This window comes from Triticum aestivum, chromosome 1B (assembly GCF_018294505.1).
Source record: "Triticum aestivum cultivar Chinese Spring chromosome 1B, IWGSC CS RefSeq v2.1, whole genome shotgun sequence".
Taxonomy (NCBI): Eukaryota; Viridiplantae; Streptophyta; class Magnoliopsida; order Poales; family Poaceae; genus Triticum; species Triticum aestivum.
The window spans coordinates 226,149,060-226,157,839 of record NC_057795.1 but is presented as its reverse complement, the minus strand read 5'-3'; positions in this window follow the sequence as shown (position 1 = coordinate 226,157,839).

Genomic DNA, 8,780 nt, shown 5'->3' with positions numbered 1-8,780 from the left:
TTATAGGCTAGGGGCGAAGGGGTACATGGGCTCAGCCCAACACGCGCACACAGGCGCTGGCCGGATGATCCGGGTCCGGAGCCGGATGATCCGGGCTTGTCCGGATGGTCCGGGTGGAGGCCCGGATGATCTGGAGGCTCGGCTAGTGGAGGCGCAGGGCCGGATGTCCGGCTGGCGGTCCGGACGTCCGGGCAGGGTCCGGATGATCCGGGACGGGGTCCGGATGATCCGGCTTCAGGGGGGAGGCTTCTGTAGTCTTCGGTCGAATTAGCCGGATCGTCTGGGCCGGGGTCCGGATCGTCCGGGCTCTGTCCGGATCGTCCGGGCCGCCGTCCGGATCGTCCGGCCACCCTGGTCCTTTGTGCTTTTTCCTCTCCGTCTTCATGCATGTCTTCCGCTTCCGGTTCTCCTTGCTTCCTAGCTTCTTCACGGTGAACTCCTTGGTACCTGAGTATGCATAGCGTTTCCGTTTGAGGTAGTAACCATGTCTCATGTGAATCGAAAGGGAGCTGTGAGAGGAGTGATGTCACCTCGGTTTCAAGAGCTCTTGCATGTGCTCGAGTCATAGGTCCTTGAGGGGTTGGATGTGTTGCTGTAGAGTCCATGGGGATGATGGAAGGATGCTCCGCATCATATCCCCTCCCTTCGAAAGGATCCGACCTCGGATCTAGATCTTCATCACCATGGAAAGGCGAGAGGTCTTTGACGTTGAAGGTGTCGCTCACGTTGTACTTGTTGCTTGGTAGGTCGAGCTTGTAGGCGTTGTTGTTGTAGCGTGCTAACACCTTGATGGGTCCATCTGCTCGAGGTAGTAGTTTGGACTTGCATTCGTTGGGGAAGCGTTCCTTGTGAAGGTGTAGCCACACGAGATCGCCTATGTTGAAGATCATGGGTTGCTTGTTGATGTTGAGCTTGGTCGCTAGTCGTTGTACTTGGTGCTCGATGGTGTTTCTTGTATCTTCATGCATCTTCTTGATGTAGCTTGCACGGGCACTTGCATCGAGATTGGTGCGCTCTTGTAGAGGAAGAGGTAGAATGTCCAATGGGGACAATGGGTTGAAGCCGTAGACAACCTCGAAGGGGGACTTGCCGGTAGTCGTATGTCTTGCGCGGTTGTAGGCGTACTCGGCGATGGGTAGACACGCCTCCCACTCCTTGATGTTCTTCTTGATTAACACGCGAAGTAGAGTGGATAGTGTCCGGTTCGTCACCTCCGTTTGGCCGTCTGTTTTAGGATGGTATGCGGATGAGAACAAGAGCTTGATTCCGAGCTTGGCGCATAGAGTCTTCCAAAAGTAAATCAAGAACTTGACGTCGCGGTCGGAGACGATTGTCTTTGGTACTCCATGGAGGCGCAAGATTTCCCTACAAAAGAGATTTGCAATATGTGAAGCATCGTCTATCTTGTTGCAAGGAATGAAATGTGCCATCTTAGAAAATCTATCCACAATAAGAAAAACGGAATCCTTTCCATTTTGAGTTCTAGGCAAACCAAGTACAAAATCCATGCTAATGTCTTCCCAAGGTGATAAGGAATAGGAAGTGGCATGTAAAGACCATGGGATTGAGCTTTTGACTTAGCTTTGCGACATGTAGAGCATCGTGTGGTGAAGCGTGACACATCGCGGAACATCTTTGGCCAAAAGTAGTTCTTGGAGAGCGTGGCGAAAGTCTTGTCACGTCCAAAGTGTCCCATGAGTCCACCTCCATGAGCCTCTTGCAAAAGTAGCAAACGAAGAGAAGACTCGGGAATGTGTAGTTTGTTAGCTTTCGTAAGATAACCATCCTTGATGTAATATCATTCCCAAGATGTATGCGTCAAACATTTAGCATAATGAGGTGCAAAAGATGGATCATTGGCATACAAGTCTTTTATGTGTTCAAAGCCAATGACATTCAACTCAAGTTTAGTCACAAGCATGCATATGCGAGAAAGTGCATCGGCAACTACATTTTCCTTACCCTTAATGTACTTAATCACATATGGGAAAGATTCAATAAATTCACTCCATTTTGCATGACGCTTGTTCAATTTAGTTTGACCTTTTAAGTACTTAAGCGTTTCATGATCGGTATGGATGACAAATTCATGAGGTCTAAGATAATGTTCCCAAACATGTAGGACACGCACTAAAGCATACAATTCTTTGTCATATACGGGATAGTTAAGTTGAGCACCGGAGAGTTTTTCACTAAAATAAGCAATGGCTCGTTTTTCTTGCATCAAAACTCCGCCAATTCCGGTAGCACTTGCATCACAATGAACCTCAAAAGTTTTGTCAAAATTGGGCAAAGCAAGAATCGGAGCATGAGTAAGCAAAGACTTGAGCTCCTCAAAAGTGGTTGATTGCAAAGTTCCCCAAACAAAAGGAGTATTCTTCTTGCTCAAGGCATGCAAAGGAGCGGCTATTGTGCTAAAGTTTTTCACAAATCGGCGATAAAATCCTGCAAGGCCAAGGAAACTACGCACTTGTTGCAAATTGGTTGGTTGGGGCCAAGTTTTAATTGCCTCAATTTTAGTTTCATCAACATGAACACCTTTTGAAGAGACAACAAATCCCAAGAAAACCACTTTGTCAACACCAAATGTGCATTTTTTCAAATTTGCATAAAGGCTTTCCTTGCGAAGGGTTTGCAAAACAGATTTAACATGATTAATATGGTCTTTCATTGTTTTGCTAAACACAAGAATGTCATCAAAGTAAACCACAACAAATACTCCAATGTAAGGTCTAAGCACATGATGCATAAGAGGCATGAAGGTACCGGGAGCTTCCGATAAACCCATAGGCATAACTAACCACTCATATAAGCCAAATTTGGTTTTAAAAGCAGTTTTCCATTCATCACCTTCTTGAATGCGAATTTGATAATAGCCACTTTTAAGATCTATTTTTGAGAAAAAGTTGGCTCCACTAAGTTCATCAAGCATATCATCTAAGCGAGGAATGGGATGCCTATAGCGAACGGTAATAGCATTTATAGGTCTACAATCGGAACACAAGCGGAAACTTCCATCGGGCTTAGGCACAAGTATAACGGGAACGGCACAAGGGCTTAAGCTTTCACGTACATGACCATTGTCGATGAGTTGTTGTACTTGCCGTTGAAGATCCTTGGTTTCTTCGGGATTGACTCGGTATGGAGCTTTGTTTGGAAGTGGTGCTCCGGGGATGAGGTCGATTCGATGCTCAATGCCTCGTAGAGGAGGTAGACCCGGAGGTAGCTCATCGGGGAAAACATCTTGGAATTCATGCAAAAGAGATTGAAACACTAAAGGTAGCTCGTGAGAAGTGTTAGTTTTTGGTTCTCCATCCTTGCACACAAGGACAAAGTGCATCACACTCGATGGGTTCTCACACACTTCTCTTATCTCACTTTTGGTGGCGAATAGGATGAGGTTTTTGTCTCTAGGCGAAGAGGCGCTCATATTTGGCTTGTGGCTCTCACTCACTTTTGGGTGGGTGACTTTCTCACTCTTCTCTCCATGGTGGGTGGCTTTCTTGTCGGGTATCACTTGACTAGGAGACATAGGTCGTAGCACATACTCCTTCCCTTTCATCTTGAAGCTATAGTGATCGGTTCGCCCATTGTGGATGACACCACGGTCGAATTGCCATGGTCGACCAAGAAGGAGGTGGAAAACGGTCATTGGGACCACATCACATTCCAAAGTGTCTTCATAAGCACCTATTTTGAAAGAGACTTGGACCGTATGCTCGACTCGTATAGTGCCGGAGTCACTTAGCCATTGAACCTTGTAGGGGTGCGGGTGCTTCTTCTTGATCAATTGAAGTTTTGAACATAGTTCTTCACTTTCCAAGTTGTGGCAACTACCTCCATCGATGATGACCTTGACGGACCTTCCCTTGATGCCGGCCTTAGTGTGGAAGATGTGGCATCTTTGGTCTTCTTCTTGTTGATGTTGAAGTGTCAAGACTTTGGAGACAACGAGAGGGGTTCGAATCCTCATCACAAAAGACTTGATCATCTTCATCCTCGTTCACATGCCGGTGCATGGCCACTTGCTCAATGGCTTCCATTTCATCTTCACTCATTGAGTCGTAGGTGCCATCGTCGTTGAGGATCATGGTGCGCTTGTTGGTGCATTCATAGGACTTGTGGCCTCGGCTGCCGCAAGTGAAACACTTGAAGGAGCTTGTTTTGATGGTCTCATCGGTCGGAGTAGATGATGAAGCACGCGGCTTGAAGTTGCTTGTAATAGGAGGAAGACGACCTGAACTTGTGGAAGTTTTCTTGTAACTTGACTTGTCGTCGTTGCTTGGAGAAGGTTTGGTTGATGTTGAAGTTGGAGTAGTTGTTGAAGCGTGGTTGTTGGAGAAGCCGTGTGTCTTGTAGGAGTACTTGGCGTACTTGAAGTCATCTTGCACTTGACGTTCCGCCTTTGTAGCTTGATGCACGAGCTCAATGAGGTTGGAGTAGGGTTGGAAGTCGGCGATCTTCTTGATGGGATGATTGAGTCCATTCAAGAATCGTGCCATTGTTTGCTCATCATCTTCCGTGACATTGGCTCGAATCATGGCAATCTCCATTTCCTTGTAGTATTCTTCAACACTCTTTGTTCCTTGCTTGAGGAGTTGTAGCTTCTTGAAGAGATCGCGGTTGTAGTAGGTTGGCACAAAACGTGCTCGCATGACATCCTTCATTTGAGCCCAAGTGGTGATTGGAGGTTCACCTCTTGCTTCCCGGCGTTCAAGGACTTGTTCCCACCATATGAGCACATAATCTTGGAACTCAAGTGATGCCATAGCGATCTTCTTCTCTTCCTCATAGTTATGCAAACGAAAGATTTTGTCGACCTTCAATGCCCATGAGAGGTACTCTTCCGGATCATTGCTTCCCTTGAACTTGGGAATTGTGAACTTGAGCTTGCCATAGCGTTGCTCTTCATTGTGTTGTTGGCGATGGTGATGATGACGTCCTTGGCGTGGAGGGTAGTCATCCTCATGTTGCTCTTGGCGCGGAGGAAGTCCATGATCAACTTTCTCTTGTTGAACTTGAGGTTGAAGGGGAGCTTGACGAGCTTGAGGAGGGGCTTGTGGAGTTTGCCGTTGCGCACGCGGATGGTAGTTCCTCTCTTGGATTTCTTCTCGAAGGGCTTCCTCTTGATTGCGACGTTCGCGATTGCGGTTGGCGATGGCTCGACTTGATTCTTGAAGGGCACATTGCGCCTCAAGCGCTTGCGCTTCTCGTTGTTGTTGTTGATGACGTTGAGCCTCGGCGTCTTGTTCTTCTTGGTGTAGACGCGCTCGTTCTTCTTCTTGGCGCCGAAGTCGTTGCCGTTCTTGAGCTTGAGCAAAAACCACTTGGTTTGATTGATGGCGAGGGACTTGCTCATCTTCTTGCTCTTGTGACTGCTTGTCATGTAGCGGGTTGCGAGGTGCATGACGGTCTTGATGCGCGGCTCGTCGAAGAATGGCCGAAGACGGTGTACTTGAGCCGGAGAAGGTGTCATCGGGGTTTCGACTCGAGCGGCTCCGTCTTGAGGAGGAAGAAGTGGAATGATGCTGGTTCCTCATCAAGGCGCGGATCTCGTCCATTCTTGCATCATTTTCTTGCTTGTGAGAGTCGAACTTGTCGTCAAAGTAGTCTCTTGTACGTTGCTCGGAGAGTCGCAAGTCGGTGGCGAGGTTGTCGATGCGGTCGCTCATAACTTGTTGCTCTTGGTGTAACGCCCTTTGCGCACCAAAGAGGTGGCTCTTTGTGACGAATGATGACATGTCGTCGCCGTTCTCGATGAGAGGTGGATTTGTAGAAGAACTTGGCCTATCCATCATACCAAGTAAAATTGTGAGTGGTAGAAGGAGAAGAACTAATACCAATGTACCTTTGACCGAAGTTGAAGATGAATCAAGTTCACTCAAATGTGGACAATGAAATAGCACTATTGGTACCAATCCTTGTCGATTCTCACACCTACACAAGTAAAAGCTTTTGGTGGATCTTGGTTAGGATGGTGGTACAAAATTGATTGCAATTGTTAGCTTGACTCAAAAATGTTGAAAAGGATTCGCAAATTCGCAAATGTAACAAGTAGACCAAACAACTAGTGGTACACGGAAACACACACGCAAATAGATAAATGGGATTGTGCAAACCAAAAGTGAGCCAAAATATGGAATCCACGAAAATGCTCTTGTTGCACAATACTAGAGAGACGCTAGCACGATTGCACAATAGGCGGATACGGAGCTTGTGCACAACCTACTAGGCAAAAATGCAACGATCTCTATCCCAAGTATGCTATATGTATGGTATTTCGGTGCAATGATCCAAGATGATCTTATATGACAATCTTAATGTTGTATGATGCTATGCTTCTTGCTCATAAGCTCTTTGCTTATCTTTCCTCTTTGCTTAAAAGCTTGAGTGGCTCTTTCTCTTTTGAGCTCTTTTCTTATGCAAGCTTCACGAACCAAGATAGCAATTGTGTATGCGATGACAACTTTGTGACACACAAGTTGATTCCGAGATATGCACCACGATGATATGTATGATATGGGGTATGCTTACTAATGTGCACAAGTCACGTTGCCGGCAATACTCAATGGCTAGTCTCGATGGGTAAGCAACGCAAAAGATGGTATATGATGGTTATCAATGCAATTGCAAGGTATGAAAAAGATGTCGTCGAAGTTACCATCCGTAGCGAAGATGAGTAGTCGACGAAAATGAGTGGTAGTTGTTGATGTCGGACCGTACCTAAATAGCCGAAACACAAAAGGACATGGAAATCTCACTCAAAGTCTCGAACCCAAAGTCGAATGGTAGTACGGAGGTTGTGTTGCTCGGGTTTGGCAGGTGGAAGTGTTGGTGGTTGGGGTGGGGGAGTATGTGGACGTAGGTGGTGGTGGTGGAGGACTGCAAAAATGCAGTTTCAGCAGAGGAAGCCGGATGATCCAGGCCAGGAGCCGGATGATCCGGGCGCGTCCGGATGATCCGGGTCGGGGTCCGGATGATCCGGGCAGGTCAATCTCGCTCGGGAACTGCTCGGGAAGAACACGAAAACGGGGAGGAATTTGATGATTTCGCGGATTTTGGATGGATTTCGAGGTGGAGAAGGTGGGGAAAAGCAAGATCCACGAGTTACACACCGAATCCACGGATCAAAATCAACAAAACATCCTCAAAACTAACAAATCACAAAAAAAAATTGGGGTTATTTTTTGGTGGGGATTTTCGGATTTAGGACGAAAACAACAAAATCAAGCTAGAAATCACGGGGTAGGGGCTCCAAAAACGTGATCAACGTGGCTCATGATACCATAATGATGTAGGGTGGAACCCTATAGCGTCGATCTTTCATGTTTGGAGTGGATCCTACGGGGAATCACGAAGAACACGCAGAAGCACAACGGGAAACACGGGGGAAAATGAGAGAGAATCACTCAACCAACAAGGAATCGATCACACAAGTGCTAGATCACCACACACATAAGAGATGCATATGATCCACAATCAACAAACGGAAAGGATACAACAGAATCGTTCTTCTCCAAGAGGAGGCCTTGATGTTCTTCCCTAAAGAGGGGTCTTGAATCCGCTTGGGGATCTTCTCCGGAGAGGTCCTGATCTCCGAGGAGAAGTATCCAAGTGGATGAGCAAAGGCTCTCACACAAACATGAGCTAATCCAATGCTAAGTTTCAAAAGGAGGAGGAGGAGTCCTATTTATAGGCTAGGGGGCGAAGGGGTACATGGGCTCAGCCCAACATGCGCACAGAGGCGCTGGCTGGATGATCCGGGTCCGGAGCCGGATGATGTGGGGTGGTCCGGATGGTCCGGGTGGAGGCCCGGATGATCTAGAGGCTCGGCTGGTGGAGGCGCAGGGCGGGATGTCCGGCTGGCGGTCCGGACGTCCGGGCAGGGTCCGGATGATCCGGGACGGGGTCCGGATGATCCGGCTTCAGGGGGGAGGCTTCTGTAGTCTTCGGTCGAATTAGCCGGATCGTCCGGGCCGGGGTCCGGATCGTCCGGGCTCTGTCCGGATCGTCCGGGCCGCCGTCCGGATCGTCCGGCCACCCTGGTCCTTTGTGCTTTTTCCTCTCCGTCTTCATGCATGTCTTCCGCTTCCGGTTCTCCTTGCTTCCTAGCTTCTTCACGGTGAACTCCTTTGTACCTGAGTATGCATAGCGTTTCCGTTTGAGGTAGTAACCATGTCTCATGTGAATCAAAAGGGAGTTGTGAGAGGAGTGATGTCACCTCGGTTTCAAGAGCTCTTGCACGTGCTCGAGTCATAGGTCCTTGAGGGGTTGGATGTGTTGTTGTAGAGTCCATGGGGATGATGGAAGGATGCTCCGCATCAGCATCCCTCCCACTCCGAGGCTTAACCGCGAGCCCGTCCTCACCTAGTTTAAAAAACTATGCCGAGAGAGAGCATCACTCCCACTCAGAGACTTAGCCGCGAGCCCATCCACGCTTAAGTTAAAAAACTACTCCCAGTGAGAGCAACTCTCCCACTCGGGGGATTAGCCGTGAGGCCGTCCTCGCCTAAGTTAAAACAACTACGCCGAGTGAGAGCATCCCTTCCCACTCGGAGGCTTAGCCGAGAGCCCGTCCTCGCCCAATTAAAAAAACTACGTCGAGTGTGAGAATCCCTCCACTCGGAGGCTTAGCCGCGAGCCCGTCCTCGCCTATGTTAAAAAACTACTCCGAGTGAGAGCATCCCTCCCTCTTAGGGGCTTAGACGCGAGCCCTTCCTCGCCTAAGTTAAAAAACTATGCCGAGTGAGAGCATCCCTCCTACTCACAGGCTTAGCAGT